Here is a 17,435-nt window from a genome sequence, read left to right as displayed (position 1 = left end):
TTACCACAGGCAAACAATCGACTGCAAGATGTACAAGGTATCTTAATGTAAGTGACGCCAGAAATTCACTTGACTGTGATGGATCAGGTCCACAAAGATAGCAATAATAACAGTAATGATGGTTGGTGTGTCTTGAGTGCTTACTAGATGTCATGTGCTGTCAAGCGCTCTCCCGTGTTAACTGAACCAAGCCTCACAATAATCCTGGAAGGTTGGTAAAATTTATTGCTTGCACCGTTTTACTCATGAGGAAATGGCCACTTTCCCAAGTGGTGGAGTCACAGCTGCAATGCGGGCACCTTGGATTTCCATGTCTTTGTGTTGTGTAAGGTTCGAGGCCTTTGAGGTCTTCAGTTTAAAACGGCATGGGGACTGTAGCTGCATGAAGCAGAGTGCCCGGGATGCAAAAAACCTTCTAGGCCAGAAGTGCTTTTGGAACTCATTTTCCTCGGACCCCTCCCAGAAGCCCTACCAGAGGCAGCAGACCTCATTGAACCCTTCTGCTTCCCACACCAGGGTGTTCCTGTGACCTCATGTCGGTGAGGACCTAAGTAACTGCCGGACTACTCCAACAGTGGCCGGGGAACCACTGTTGGAGTAGTCCAGCAGTTACCCTCAAGATGGAGTGATGTAGCCCAGTCGTTACCCTTAAGAAGCATCCTGTGTACAAGTGACTTTCTACTTTCGTCGGACCCTAACACCAATCTGTTGGAAGGTCTCTTCTGGCCCCGACCTGGTTCTTCAGCTCTTACACGTCGCATCTTTAAGCACACCCTTCTGTACACTGCTTGATGACGGGCCGGGACTACACATAGGGCGCACTAGGGGAGGGCTGGGGAGGGAGGAGGGCTTGGGCTCCTGCCAGCACCAGCATCTTCAAGAGAGCAAGAATCGCTGGCTGCAGCGATAGCTCGCTGTACCCTCCTCCGAGGCTGGAGCCCCCTTCTCCTTCTCCGAGCTTCTAGGTTCTGAGAACCCCAACTTCCTTCTGTCCTCCCAGCTCCAGCTACTTCTCAGAGCTATTGCTCCTTTGTTTCCTCACTGTCCCCATTGTCCCTCTTCAGCATTCAAACACTGTTTGATCTTCCCTCTTGAAGAGTCATTTCTATTCTCCTGACTGGCCCTGGCGACACGGGCCCCTTTCTCACTCTGCCTGAGTTACAGTCATGCGCCTTGCTTGAAAAAGAGGAGGGATCCATGAGGACTTGTGGCTGCTGTACATATTTGTTGAATTAAATAGAGATTTCTCCTCACCACTTTATGTGCTTTCCGGTTAATCGTTAATCAAATTTCCTATCATCACCACTTTAAGTGACTGATGGCAAGAACATGATTGAAAATAACATATCAGAGGGAAAAACCCTTAGCTCACCAGAGACCGGGGCCCACGTCCCTTTCACAAGTCCTTGCTCGTTGCTCCCGTGCGGTGGATTCACAAGTTCATCACTTGGTGGGGGAGGAGGACTCCAGCAACTCAAGTCATAAGCCACTTGTTTCGGGAGCCTTATTTTCCCTCAGTCTTAAAATCTACCTTACTTTTCAACCGTTCGATTATCTACTTTTCTTTTCAAACATTAGAGTTTCCTCTCAATCTCCTAGTTATCTCAAATTTCCCCCCCTTGTTTTCTTTCGCTTTCTCCCCATCTTATTCCGGCAGAGTTTCCGCTCAGTGCCTTTTCTTTTTCCTGAAGGTCGGGGTGCAAAGAGAAGTTGGGAGAAGCAGAGCGAGCGATAACCTCTCCCCGTCCCAGTGGTCATCCTTCGGAAGCAGCGCGTTTAACCTCTCTGTTCTAGGGTGTCTTTGCCTCGTCCCCGGCACCATCAGGACAACAAGCGAAAACTCAGTAGAGAGGTCGGGAGCCTGCGAGAGCCACTGCACTCACCATACTGTGATTTCTGACCCTTGGTCGTGAATTTCACAAAATTTGATCTTCAAGTCAAATTAGAGAACGTCAGCTAGAGCCCTTACCCCAGAAGCTTATGTAATGCGCCACCCTCTCGTCCTCTTCACTTACTCGTTTAATCATTCACTTGACCACTCATTCGTTCAACGAGCACTCACGTCACTGATTAACCGTGTGAAAGGGTTAGCTAGAAGCGGGGTGTGACATGACCCTGCATTTCACTAACTTACTGGACACCTCTGTAACCACTCACGTCTGGCTCCCCCGAACTTTCCTTCAGGGCAGAGTCGGCTTTCACCTGCACTTCCCATACTACCTCCAAACCAGCCTCTCGGCCTTCGGGCTTGTCCCGTCCAAGCTATTTTCCACTCTGCAACCAGACTGAACATTCTGGAGTACAAAGCTGATAATGTCAAATCACACAGGATAAGTACCCTCACGACCTGGTCCCCACTCCCTCGATGTCTCACCACTCTCCCCTTCTTCTACCTCCGAGCTCCAGCCTTGAAGAGCACCTGTGGTCCGTTCCCACGCAGCCCAGCCCAGGTACAGGCCCCAGACCCCAGGCACAGACCCCCGGACTCAGGCGTCCCCAGACCCCCCAGACTGTGTGGCCCCAGGCCCCAAGCAGGCCCCAGGCCCAGGCACAGAACCCCAGGCCCCAGGCTTTTGAGCCCCAGGCCCCAGGCGTAGGCCCACGCTCTGTCTCTCCTGCAGGCGGTGCACACAAGCTCCTTTCGCCTAGAATGCCTGCCAATCACCCATTGACCTGCCCAATCCTTTAGCTCTCAGTTCGTAAGCTGCCTCCTCTGGGAGTCATCCACAAAGTCCCCAGGCCAGCCTTTTGATCTTTCTACTCTGTGCTCATCTACCGTGGGGCAGATTCCGGCCCAGCTTTCCCAGCACTCATCATCATTGCCTGATCCCTGCGTGTTTCTCTCACTAAGCTGTGAGGTTTTTTTTTAGGGTCAGCGACTATTTCTTTATCTTTGAGCATTTAGGAGCACGTTGATTGTATGGATTTGTATTTTCTAAGATCTCATCATAAAGTTACTGTGCAGACTATCACTCCATATTTACTATATTCGTTAACTAGAAAAAAAAAAAAGCACAATAATTTAAAAAGCCAAACAAACTTACTAGAGTTTTCTTTTTAAAGTAAAATTTAAATACAGGACTCTTTTCATCTTGCCATCACTGCAGTAATAGAAATGAAGCAAATTAATTTTAATGCTCCCAGGTACTGATTCTGTGTCACTATGGTTGACAGGATCCAACCAGACTTTATGAGATGGCATCTGACTTTATGGAAGTGAACACTGTGCACGCATTTACAATTTTACAGGGACTTTAAGCTGTCATGCTGAAAAATGTTTATAAAACATTAATCAAAAAATGCCTCTTTAATACAATGCATTGTCTGAGAGATGTTAGGAGGCGCATATTGTAAATGGATTCTTTTTCTGACTGAAGTGATTTCCACCGAAAGCCTCTGCCCGCTGCTCTGCCAGCGCACGGTGCGGATAAAGAGCACTTTCCGAGCGCATTACTACCTGATCCGAGCACTTGGGAAATCACTAATGTGCAGCACGCCATATTTCCATGTCACACATGACACATTCGTCTAAAATTATCCAACAGAGTTTGACACTGCAGCATATTCCATAAGCGGAGCTTTCAACTGACATCTGCCAAATAGGAACTTCAAGTGCGAGCTTTCTTCTTCTAACAAGCAAGTAAGGGCTTTCTTTTATCCTATACCCAGGATGGAAGGGATAAAACAATACGTACAAGAACAGGTTTCCCCCCCTCGCCATTTTAAATATGTTTATTTTATGTTCCCTGAATTAGAATATTCCCTTTGTATCAGTGTTCAAGTTTCAACAGTTACTGCTTTCTAGTGGATGAACAGTTATCTAAAATTTTTCCTTGAGAAACATTTTTCTTTGTAGATTAAATATAGACCCTCATATAACTTCCCCCGGCCCCGAAGGCTGCCCTATTGCTCACTATATAAAAGCTATGTACTTATTATCATTGTTCAGAGTTTATTTTACTTGCAGGTGCACAATGTTCTTCCTATCTATCTATCTATCTATCTATCTATCTATCTATCTATCTATCTATTTATCTATCCATCCATCTGTTCAAAAGTACTTTTTGTACCTCTGCTACATGTACTCAAGTTACTGTCCTCGGTGCTGGGGACATAAGGGAAAGAATCCAGACAAGGTCCCTGCCTTCTTGGGGCCCTGACTACCTCAACTTCCCTCCAACCAAGGGACGAGGGCCGGCATAGCATGTGTAACGCCTTCTGTCACTGGCTTAGCCAGTTTCTATAATTCAAATGTTGGGACTCATCTTTGACTAATCCCATTTGTCTTCCTACCTCTACATCAAGTCACCAAATTCTGCAGATTCTTTTCTCCACCTTCCATTCTCCTTTTCCCTCAGTTTTCACTACCATCTTCCTATTTCAGTTCCTCACAAAATCAAGCCAAGGTTACTTACAGCCACCTAACATAACCCTGTCTTCAGATTTTTCCCTTCATCAATCCTATAAACCACAGTCAGGTTAATCTTCCCAAAACCCACATTAATTAAAGCCAACACTCTGCCCAAGAACTGCAATGACTTTCCAGTGCCCACCCATCAGATTCTCTACCTATTCGGCTTCAGTAAAAAACAGCTGCTACTACCACCACTTTGTAAGTGCTTACTGCACGCCGAGTGCTTTGCCTGCACTATCTCATCTAACCCTTCGACGGCCGTATGAAGTCAGTGACCTTTTCCCCATTTAAAGATGAGAAAACCAAGGTTTGGAGCAGTGGTGATGGAAGCAGAATCAGACCTCAGTCCATTTACTTTTAATCACTAAGCTATGTTAAGTCCATTAAACCAAACTTTCAGTTGCCAATTGCTGTCACTGGCTCAGGCCTAACCCTTTCTTGTCTTCATAAAAGCTGAGCCCCTGCCTAGGCCATGTCCTTTCTCTCTGCGTGCCTACATCTACAGGATCATTTGGGCTCAGCTTTCCATTTTCCTCCACCACAAAGATGGTCCCCTGTGGATTTCTTCCTCTTTTGAAGAATGAAGGCAATTCTTCCTAGTCGTATCACATAATTTAGCATTTGCTTATGTTGCCGTTATTTTCTTTCATGTGGGTTTTATTTTTCTCTGAATGTAGGCAGAGTATTATATTTTTCTTTTACTCTCCTACAGTGTTTAAACACAGGACTGGTACTCAATACATAAGCGATTGATTATTTAAGAATAGGCGCTCAAGTAATATTTCCAATTGAAAAAGACAGGATATAGGACAAATGCTAGCTGCTTTCTTAACTAGACTGTAAAGAGAATCATTCCCACACCCCTCTGGGAGAGGGCTGTAGTTTATAGGATAAAAAATATTTGCTATGGCAGGGAGGTAAGAAAATAGACTGACTGTGGAACACCAAATTTGAAATGAATACGGAGCTGTGGAGGAGGGGAGGGAATACACCAAAAAACGCCTTTTGTGTCTTTTGAAGTCTAATATTACACTTACTTTCCCACTTAGTTAACAGATACTCCAATCACCTGGACCATTTCCGGTCTTTCAAAGGTTTACTCGCCTGAATTCACACGACTTGTTTTCCATTTAAAAGCTTTCTCAGAGTTCTCACTGAGTTCTGGAGAGAGCTGCTGGCAGATCTGGAATCCAGTTGCTTCTCTCTTTAGTTGTCATGGTGATTTCCCACTTTTGTTTAGTTTGTTCTTAGTTAGAAACATCCATAAGTTTACTGTCCAAATGTCCTGCACATTGTTATTTGAATTCTCTCTCTTTCTCCTTAGTGACTCTCTCAGAAAAGCCCATGTTTGCCTTTTAAAAGTCATTGTAATAGATGGTCTCCCCAATCAAAACGTAATCCAGGAAGGCAGTCAGTGTTTGAGAAACATAGACACTCTTTTCCGGCCTCACTAAATGCCAATCTCTGTGTCCCCTTCCCCAACACACACACACACACACACACACACACACACACACACAGATTTACAGCCTTTCTCTTCAGGGAGACAAATAGTCACAGAAAGTCAAACTCACTGGCACTGATTTATCTCAGTTACATAACAAAGGGGCAATTGTATGCCATTTCTAGAGCACGAAAAGATGCCGTGATAAGGTACTATAGTTTGGGGATTTGGTTAGAAGAGGCTTTCAGCTGGGGTGATCCCAAAGCAGCCAACTTTCAGTAATACGACTGTTGTTTCATGCAGCCCTTGATCATTTGTTACAGCCCACATGAGGCAGCTCAGTGAGAGGAAAAGAGGCCTCACGCAGGAGTCAGAAAGCCCCAGGCTGCAATCCCATGTCTATCACTGACCTCCTGTGTGACTGTCGTTAGGCAAGTTATTTAACCTCAGTTGTCACATCTGTAAAATGTACCTATTTTATAAGTTTAAAAAAATGATGTGAAATTAGACACAATGTCTGGTAAATAGTACGTCTTTATCCATTATGTGCCAGACCCGGCTGCAGGTGCAGTGAATAAATGGGCAAACGCCCCGTCTCGCAGAGCTTGTGCTCTTATTTAACAGGGAGAGAAGATAAAGTACCAAGCGGATGCCAGGCAAAGAGCAATTCCACCCAATAACAAAATCGTGGCACAGGGCAATGAGAAAATGCAGCATTGCTATTGAAAAAAGTTGTTAGACAAAATGAGTTCAGCGAATGCTTGGGTTATTCAAATTTTTGTCTGTCTTTTAGAGCGCATAAAGAGAAAGGCCACCCGGTTCCAGGTTGATGGGCATGGGGCGCTTGCTATCCATCCCAGGCCTGCTAGATGAGTCCAGGGCACCCAAAGGCGTGGCCGCCTGAAGCAGGTGGTGTCATTCTGCACAGCCCCCAGAGTGACACTCTGCTCGTAATCCTGGCTATTTCAAGATTTCCCCCAAACCCTTTCTGGAACGTTTCAAAGGCTGGCAAGTCAACTTCCTGCAGGTCCCCCTAGGAAGGGGGACGGGACGTCACAGGTCGCGCGGCCAGCTCGCCTTTCACTCTCATCTCAATGTGGTCTTTTGCTCAGATTCTCCAAGGCATTTTAACTTGGCGATTGTGCTATTTCACTCTTGCGATGGTTTGCATTTTACTTGCTTCCCGCTTTTTTGTGTGAATCATTCCACTTCAACTGAAGACCCCTGCCACATTCTCTTTAGTATGACTCCATCTCAGCATCAGAACCTCTGTTATTGCTTTACGAGACACAGGACGAAACATCTTTGTCCTTTTTAACAAAGAGTCATCCAAACTGAGCTACAGCTAAAGCACACATGCAAACGAGAGCTCACTAGTTGTTTTCCCAGTGATGGGTTCAGGGAACCCACACAGACCCAGAGCATTTCCGAACTGCTGAGCACGAAGGTGATCGCGGCGGCTCCCGGGTGTCTAACAAACCCCTTCGGCCAGACCTCCGGCAGAAAAACAACGTCATCTTGCACTGGCTGAACGGATCTGTGCAGATGGAATTTTAATTTCCAACCTCTGAAGCCTGAAAAATGTCATATGGTTATCCGTGTAGCTATGAGAGGTAAAGCTTTGGAAGCTTCACAGGAGATGTCAGCGACCGTGCCCCACACGGTGGACTCCTCTCTGCTGTCCTGGAAGGGGCCCTCCCCTTGCCCCGTCCCCAGGTAGGAAAGTTTTAAGCTCGATTTCTAGTGTAGTGGGGAGCCATTTAGTTATGTGAAGTAGATATTTATATAAAACTTTCCCAAGAGATTTATCCTTCCTTCATATATCACAACCAGAATTCAAAAATATCCTTTATCTAAAGGGGGAGAGTTAGGCCTGGAAGAGCAGGAAAATTAAGAAATACGAGGTTACAAACTAGATGTCTAAGGCCGTTCTTAAGAGAAAACCACCACCTTTCCAGTAATCATGAGCTTTAGGAAAAAGAGAGCAGCGTCCACGTTCTAGTCTTTTGGCAGTCCCAGCTCGCACAGGACTTCAGGAGCCTAATCTGGAATTCATGGACATTTTTGTTCTCATTTGCATGTTGGTCAGAGAGAATACAGAATACATAGAATATAAAGAATACTATGTGTCAGGCACCGTTCTGAGAATGTGCAAACACCTGCTCATTCACTCCTCACATCTACAACGTTGAGTAAAGCTACCATTATGATCTCCGTGTTTTAGATGAGGAAACCGAGGAGGCGGATGAATACAAGTTTCCCGAGGCAGGCACAGCTAGTGACGAGATGTGGCTGGGATGTGAACACAGACAGCCTGGCTCCAGGGTCTGTGCTCCTTACCAGCTAAGTGTCTGCAATGTCTGACATGAAAATTTGTCAGAGTATACTTAGGAACCCTCGAGAAAAGAGACGCTGGATAATATTAACACACAATCTTAATAGAAGGTGAAAACCTAAGAGGACAAAATTTACAGAAGAAAGGTCTGAAAAGGAGAGCTACTCCTTACAGCAAAGGTGCTTAAGTGGCTGGCCTTGGACTCACTGGGACTCAAAGCTGGCGGGTGACCATTTTGAGCTCCTCAGGAAAACTAAAGATTGTATTTTAGCCTTCAGTTACCTGGGCTGTAATCCTACCGCTTTGCTGAAAGTTTATGTAAATAAGGATGCAAGACAGACCTAACTGAGCAGCTGGTGTTATTTCTGTTTTGAAACAGGTATGTTCTGATTGGAAAAGATGTTTAATGAATGGCCCGAGCCTGCTCGCCAGATGCTGACAATGAAACATTTAACTCTACCAACTGACGGTTTCCGCCTCGGAAGATCAGGTACACACACCCTCACCTGTCTGAAAGCATTGTAGGAGTAATTAGCAAACTGGGAATAGACGAATGAATTAAAGAACTGAGCCACAGAGCCTTCATTCAAATGCTGGCTGTGTCTTCCTGATGGGGTCACCATATTTACGGAGACAAGGTGGCAGGAAGTAGAGTGAGATTACTTTTTTATTTTTCTAGGCTGTGAATGAAGAGCCATTCATCTTCTAAACAGAAAATCGGGCTTATGGTCACACTCACAGGATGTGAGAACATCAAAAAAAGAAATGAGAATTTCCTATGACAAAAATAATGCAAGGTCAGCAGAATATATTTAACACGGTCATTGATATGAACTGGCCCCAGCTGACTGGCTCTGAAAAGCCTCGTTTAATTTTACAGAATCTTTTAGATGTGTTTTTATATAAATGAAGCAAAGTACTTGAACATTTTAAGTCCGAGGCAGTGAGAAGCGGATGGGTGCGACGCAAACGCTCACTGATTCTGCCACCACCCTGCTACTCTAAACTCCGTTTTCCCTAAAATTTTGCATTCATAATTCTCTTAACAGTAGACAGTGGAACTTCTGGAAGGCGTCAAAATCTTAGTTAAGTGGTAAATGTGAGGAAGCTGTGACCCAAATGAATACTAACTCTTTTTAACACACATTTTTTGTTTTAGCAACATGGCCAGTACTTTTCTTCGTGACAGTACCAGGTTTGGGGTGAACATACACCTCAGAAGAGATGACTTCTGACACACGAAGAACACGGCAGTTTTGATCTGGGAATTAGAAATCAGTTATTAATCCTAAATCCACCTCTCTTAAAAAGGTTGGCTCAGGTTTCCGTGGTTTAACTCGACTAGATGGTGTCCTGCTAACCTACTCCTGCCCTTTATTTATCCTCAGTGATACAGAAACCAGGGAGTTCAGACCTCATTTAGAAGACTTTTAGGCAGAGGAAGAATTAAGAGAACACTGGGAGCGAGCCATTTCTGGAAATAATAATGTTTTTCTAACGTTAGTTTTCCTTAACCTCTGAATACTTAACATATCTAATCATAACACAGAGAAGTGCGGATTTCACAAATCAGCACGAATGGCCAATTTCATTAACAAATAGTAGGTTTAATCTTACTGTGCATTGTTATTGGAACACAGCAGAACATAAAGGCGTACACAGTAAGTGGTCTAACACAGTGGCTCTCAGTCCCCAGCTGTGTGTTAGAATCACCTGGGTGGCTTTTGAAAAAATATGACGCCTGGGTCCATTCTAAGAGATTCGGAGTCTCCTAGGGAAGGTATGGGGAGTGGTATCAGCATCACTGTCATGGGACAGCCCCTAGGTGATTCCAATGAGAGCTTGGCTGAGAAGCCGGGTCTGGTAATAAGGGGGAGGGCGAGGACTCTAGAGGATTCTTGAGGTACACAGATCGGCCACTGTGTGCCAGCTCTGCCGTTCACCTACTGTGTGACCTGGGGCGTTACTGGCCAGAAGAGGAGCTCTCATGGCCTACATTCATTGCTAAGCCCAACTCTTTGTAATAGCCCCCAACTTCCTCTTTCCCTCTAAAACAGTTTCTTCTCCTTCCTTTTGGGGGACATGCATGGTGGCATGTTCCGGATTGCAATTCTTTGTGGTTCCTGAATAAACCCATTTGTCCGCAAGAATATCTGGCTGGCTTTTTGTTTAAGGTCGACAGGGGTGAACGTGAAAGTGATGCGAGCTGGTTTGTGTAAGGGACTGCTAGAAAGTGACTCACGCCAGGCTGGTCGTGCATAAGTTCCAGATTCTTTCTGGCAGATAGCGTGTGTGGCCCAAGAATTTAAAGTTAGGTCAAGGTCGGCTACACCGCCACAGCCTTGCCAGCAGGTTTGAATAAAAGAAAGCTGCCACACATACAGGTATTTTTAACTCAACACATTATAGCAGTCAAGCACAGAAATAGTTTAAGCAACCTACCCTATAAATTCATAGTCCCAACTCTGACTTTTTAAGCACGCTCACTAGCACCTTACATGAGAGGGTCTCTCTAAGCACACACAGCTACATTCTAGAGCAAGATTCAGTGACCCTTATTGTCAGCCTTAGGTGACCACAGAGCCCTCCAACAGCAGCTGGGCGCAAAGTCCAGCGTCCAGCACAGCCCTGAGGATTTCCTATTCAGATTATGGGATTGCTAGGTTCTTTTAGCAAGTGGAAGTGCCTCTCAAGTTCTTCGGCAGTCTACATGAGTCCATTTAGTACGTTTCTCATGCAAAGTAGCAAGTCAATAATTTCATCAATAAAAACCTATTTCTGAATTCATTATGCTAATTAGTAAAGTCTCCCCGGTCGATAGAGCTATAGATAACAAAAGCATTTTGTTAGCTGCTCTGGAGTATTTCACCTTTCTGATAAAAGGGTAGCTGAACACGCCAGTGAGAATTTTCCATCAGAGCAGCTGGCTAGCCCTGGCCTGAAGTCTACATTAGCCAGAACAATCATAACACCACACAGTCAACACAAAAGTATTTTCAAGTAATTTACTTCATGTAACAAGCACTCAGCACAGTGTCTGCCTATTAAGTACTCAATGTTAGCTGTTATTATAATTATTACTACTATTGAAAACATGATAGAGAAATAATTTAAAAAATAAATCGACAAAAGGCATAGAAACTCTGTTATAGAAGCTGAATGAATAAAATCTAAATGTAGGTGATCTTATCATTGCAAATCAAGAACTATTCTGAGTTTTTAATTTAGCCCTGGTTCCTACATACAATTAGAAATTTGGGTTAAAGTTCAGTGAAAAAGGGACAACAGAGCCTACATGGTAATTATTTGAGGAAGGGGATAAAATCTCATGAAGCAAAACATAAAGTAATATTTTCCAGACCTTGGATTATGACCCATTATTGAGTTGCAAAACCATCTTATTGGGTTTTATCTAGTGATTGGATAGAATATGGGATGTATCCCATAAAGTAGGAGTGAATGTTATTTTGTAAAACTTTTACACACATGCAAGTGTGTACTGGATGACACTGTAAAATGTACTTTCACTGTAGGTTGTGGTTAAAAGTATTTGGCAGGCCCTGGCCTAGGAGGCATGGAGAGTGCGGGGTACCAGGCGCCGACCTTCCAGGTGAGTGCCTGCTGGCGCATCATCGAGATGGATGGTACCCGCAGGATCCCCCAGAGAGGTTTAATTGTCTTTAATTTCATACTTGCTGCCCAGAACCTAGAGACCTCCTGGCACCTTATTAGAAAGTCCAAGATGTACTAGCAATGATTTGCAAACATCAAATTCAGAATCGAAAATTCAAAACAAAATACTCCCTAAACCTCTGAAGAACATGTGTATCACTTTGTTTGCTAATTTATGATTTCTTTCTATGTGCATCAGAAAATAGCACAAAATGACAGACATTCCCCCACTTTTCTTCAGCATGGTAGTAAAATCTCCTGGGTCTTTACTTTCAGTGGCATCTTTAAGAATCTGTCAAATGGCAGGGGTCCCCAAACTGCTTTTCCTCACAGAACTAACTTCAGGGGCAAAACGCAGCACAGAAACATATTTATGGCTACGCCCCAAAGACAAACTTCTATTTTCTGTCTTTACTTGGGATTTATATTTCCACTTTAATAGTTTATTGTCAAACAGCCCTTAGTTTCCTAAAATAGAGTGCAGGCAGTGTTGCCTCATGAAAGGTAAGGGTTGGCTCATTAAGACTCGTTTTAAATAGAATACAACTTTTTATTAATAAAGAAAATAAAAGGACTGAGTGCCAGTTTGTGACTGGACCACACAGTAATCTATGTTTATGGGAACAATTATAGGTATTATTATATATAGGTATTATTATTATAGGTACTTTAAAGTATCTTATACCAGCTGTGCACTCAGAAGTAATTTTCTGTTTTAAACAATTGATAAACAATTCAAACCCATGCTTGGATTGCACAATTATAATACCTGGAATCAGCATAGCACTTTTTGGTTTTCACATGTTTTTGTATCTTACTATCTGAGGCAATTCTGGAAGTTTGGAGGCCTGGAATCTAGCCTCTGTTAGTTACAAGATCTGGGATAAGTTTTTGAGACTTTTTTCTATGCTTTCATTTCTTTGTATGCAAAGTAAGATAATTACAGACTTGTTAATATTCTAGTTGTTTAGGTAATATGATTTAATAGGTTAAGTGCTTCCCAGTTGTATGAAGGGTAGTTTTATTAAGATAATAGTCTTTTATGTGCCAGGTGGAATTACAGATAAGCTTTAGGAAAAAAGAAAAACAGAAACGCATATTTTCCAATTTCAATTCCATTTCCTCTTGAGAAAATATCGTAGATGTTATTAACTGATCTTTTCAGCCCAAGTTGCAGGTAATCCTTTAGAATTCTTGAAAAGCTTTCAAGTAAAATTGAAAACAAGAATCTTTTCAGATTTTGTTTCTCCAAAAACTCATTGGAGAGTACGAATATATTTTTTAACCTCTTTAGGAAAAAGCAATGGCCATATTTCCCTTCCTGCAATATTGTAACATTTTTTTTTACAAAACTGTTCCTTTCAAGAAGTCTTTTCCTTTTCACACATAGCAGGGAAACTGTTGTTGTCTTACAGAATGGAAATATCAGCCACTGAACACAGACTCAGAAACTCAAAACCGGAAGGACTCTCCAGAGTTAAGTGCTGTGCTCCAGCTTTTGGTGAGAGAAGTGGAACTTGGATCCAGACTAGAATCAGGTCTGTGTTCTTTCCAGAATCCTATGTCTACCAAAAAGCTATATTCTTTTTGCTTAATGAGTTTCTTGTCACAATTCAGCTGTGTAACTGCAACCACAGACTCATTATGATACATAAACGACGTGAGGAATAGCTGTCTGATTTGCCTTCGTAAATAAGAGTCTAAAGTGGTAAGACACACAGTGGACTCTTAATAAACATTGATTATGACACTCTATTTAAAATTTAAATAGCATTCTTTCAATTCAGGAATGCTTTTGGAAATAAGAAACAAGTAGGAATCTCACAACTGACCCCATAATCAGTTGACATGCTCTGAGAGTATATGCTTTCATTTTGCTATTTAAAAACATTAAAAACTAATATAAATATACATTTAACTTAAGGGCCTCGAACATCCTGAAACATTCTCTTTCTAGGTATAGTGGGAAAGTTTGCTACATATATTAGAACTCCAGATAAGCAAAGTGATTTGAATACTCAAGAGAAAAAGATAAATAAAATAAAAGTAAAATACTAATTCCACAGCGTATCTTAGATTGAATTTCTTTCTTGATGAAATCTATCGACCGACTGTGCACCGAGCCATTGTTAACCAGGGTACAAGCTGTTCTTCAATCACTGCTATGTAAAATATCTTCTCATTATTATATTAGTATCAGCATCAAACTAGAGAACAATTGAGGAGAGTTCATGGCTTTTGTGGCAACCCACAGCAAGTGTTGCTGCCCTGACAAAATATAAAATTACCTCCAACCCTGAGTTGAAACTACGGGAGCACAGCACATCAGGCCGGTAGTGTTGTTTTAGATGAAGCACAGTGATAGCTCTGCACTTCCTTCAGGCCCCCTCTTTCTTCCTGAACGAACTCCAGGGAATGGCATCATGTCAGCCTTTCCAGATGGATTATGTGAAGCCATAGCTCAATGTCATTTTCAATAGGAAGCCTCATAATTAAAGGTCAAATAGTCACTTCATCTGCAATCAATCAATAGAAAAAGTACTAATACGAAGAACTAATCAATCAATGGCAAATGCACTAATAAAAGCAATGAATCAAATTCACCATGTGTGTAGATGCAAGTACATGGAAGAGACTGAGCCGGGGCAAAAACAAGAACAATAAAATAAATTGAAAGTGTACATATGAGAGAATATTTAGAAGGCTTCTCAAGCAAGAGTTTTCATCTTTGGTTCAGTTGTTACATGGACACCATTTGGCCTGCAATGATTTATTCTTAAATACAAATACTGGATGTAATAATGAATGGTATTTCATAAGGCTCACTTAATGTATTTTATTTGAGATGTGTGTGTGTCTGTGTATGTATAAAACCACTAGAAGAATACTAGGACAGTGATTGCAAAAGGGATAGATGTAGTTTCTAAATGCCAAGTAGATATAATCAGTTGTATTTCATCTTTGTGCGAGAGGCGAAAGTATAGCCCTAAGTGATATTATCTGAAATTTCTTTGTTCTTTCTGGAATATGAATCCATCATACTTAAAGTGATGTTCTTTCATTTCTATGCAGATAAGAAGTTCCCCATTAGGTCGCTGTTGTGACATATCCTATGTACCAGTGATGTCGGGTCACCAGTAGAGGGAACCATGCATTGGATCTTATGAAAACTGATAGAGTAAATCTGTAGGGCTTAACGAGTCCATTCTATCAATAGGGTCTAAACGCCTCTTGCTATATGTGAAAATAAGGGCACTTCTGGGGCAAGGGTGATCCATGCCACCTCCCTGGGACAAAGGAAGCAGAACTAGGGCCATTTTTATAAATGTCAGCTAGGAGACGGCAGGATGGAAGCCAGGTATGATCAAGACAAGATAAAATAGTCGAGTTGGAACTAAAAGCCCCTAATCTAAGAGCTACAGAAACTGAGGCCTACGGAGGTATCAGAGGAAGAGTCAGGATGAGGGTTTAGCTTTTGTAATTCCAAGAGAGCGTAAGTCTATCATGTTACAGAAGTAGCTAAGGAATTACACTACACTGTTACTTGGATAATTACACTAGTATTGTACTGGAGGATCCAAGTACCTATTTTAAGGGAGAACACTACAAAAACACACAAAATCCAACTTAGCCCAGTCCTTTTCAGCAAAACAGCTACTTGTGATTGGTGTTCAGGGCACCTATCTATTTGCCTGAAAAATTAGCTTTCAGAAAGCATCAAAAACAGAAAGTATAGCTTTGGGGTTAAGAAAAATGAAAAGACAAAAAAAAAAAAAAAGACCGAATGGACAGGTGTTTTGCTTCTAGAAAAGAAGAGAATACTGATTATGCTGCAGTATGCTTTTGGGTAGAACTCTGTTCAACACAGCCAGTTTCAGCGCAGAAGAATCATGGAGAAGCCCCATAATGCACTTTGGTTTTCCTGATGAAAGCAGACCCCTAGGCGTGGGCTGGGCTTTCAAAGTCTCCTGCAGAAACGCACAGGTGTATTTGGTGCAGCCATGACTCAGCAAGGACAGGGGCTCTTTGGATCCTTGACTCGGGACATCTGAGGCACCTGGTGGCCTCCGGGCTTCCTACCTTTATAACAGCCCCTTCCTCTTTAGGAGACCTGGAACACTGGGCATACACCACAAAGAGCCACATAGGGAGAAAAGTGCAAGATGATTTGAGGTCAACGATATTAAACCACACCTGTTGGTACACGAAAATCTACCAGCAGTGGGCAGGAGACTGGACCCCTGGAAATGGTAACACAGCTATATATAACTAATATAGTTAATAATCACTAATAAGATGGCTGCTGCTTAAAGAGCATCTGCTTTGTGCCAGGCAGCACGCCAAGCTCTTCAGGGCGCTGTCTCAGTCAGCCCACAGCAACCTACACACAGTGCTGCTATTGTGCATGTTCTGTTGTGTACTGACTACCTGTTACGTACAAGTGCTGTGCTAGGTACTTAACAAATGTTATTTTTAATCTTTATAATAACCGTACAGAGTGAATATTATTGTGCCCCATTTTAGATGAGAAAGCTAAGGTTCGGGGAGATGAAGCGATTTGTCCAGGGTCACAAAGCCAGGATTGAGATGTGGCTTCTAAAGCTCTTTCTACTTCAAGTTGATGATGATTATAAAGAAAACCCAAGAAACATACTGTGAAGTATAAACTATAAATATAATGTATTCACAGAAGCCGAAGCCCTAGAAAGCAACTGCTCCTTGAAGAGTCTGTCCAATTTCTAAATCTTTTTCCAAATGTGGCAAGACTGACAATAGATTCTATCAGACAAACGTGTGGGGTTAGTAAAAACATTATGAAATGTCTCTGTTTTTCTTGTTTACTGACTGAACTTCTTTAACATGAGCAGACTTAGAGCAACACCATGATTCTTCATCCTCTTTCAGTGAGTCACATGCCAAAATGTAAAGGAGTTTTTATCACGAGTTTTTCCAACAATGTGCCTACTGCCCCAAGGAGTTTGTGGATGACGCATATTTCAACAAATTTTCTGATTACTTAATGAATTTTAATAACTGAAAACGGGACACATTATTGGGATAATGCCACTAAACTGGATAAAGCTATGTAGAAAACAGTATTTTTCTTCTTGGTCTATTTTTTGTCCATTAAATAAATACTTATTTCACTTTAAGTGCTAATCAGATTGAGTTAATAACATAACACTCTGAGATGAACATCAAACTAATGTCAATATCAAATCAGAGAAATAACATTATTTGCTCCAAGTTTCCAGAAAATAAAGTCAACATTTTCCAGTGCCAATTCTAGAGCTTTCCGAAGCCAAGATTTTGCCCATTGCACTGCCCTCCCCCACCTTTTAATATTAAACATTCTACATTGAAAATCTTTTTCGAGAATCATAAACATGACTACAAATTAAGCTAAATCCTACACTACTAAATTTAGGCCCTCAAAACTTGGTTCAATCATATAACGGTATTTCGAAGCGATGACCCATGCTCACTTTGCTATTGTTCTTTAACAGAGTGGATAATACCCTGTTCCATTTAACTTGAAGAGTTGCCTGAATTTCACAATCATAAAATAT

General features: G+C 42.3%; 1 protein-coding gene across 3 annotated transcripts in view; it reads right to left on the bottom strand.

Annotated features, from left to right (window-relative positions):
* Positions 1-17,435, bottom strand: part of SLC10A7 (solute carrier family 10 member 7) — a 198,981-nt gene that overhangs the window by 6,099 nt on the left and 175,447 nt on the right. The gene's annotated exons all lie outside the window — the stretch shown is intronic.

Source organism: Pteropus medius, unplaced genomic scaffold, assembly GCF_902729225.1.
Source record: "Pteropus medius unplaced genomic scaffold, Ma_sr-lr_union100, whole genome shotgun sequence".
NCBI classification, from domain to species: Eukaryota; Metazoa; Chordata; class Mammalia; order Chiroptera; family Pteropodidae; genus Pteropus; species Pteropus medius.
The sequence above is the reverse complement of the archived record's forward strand: the minus strand, read 5'-3'. Positions and strand labels throughout refer to the sequence as shown.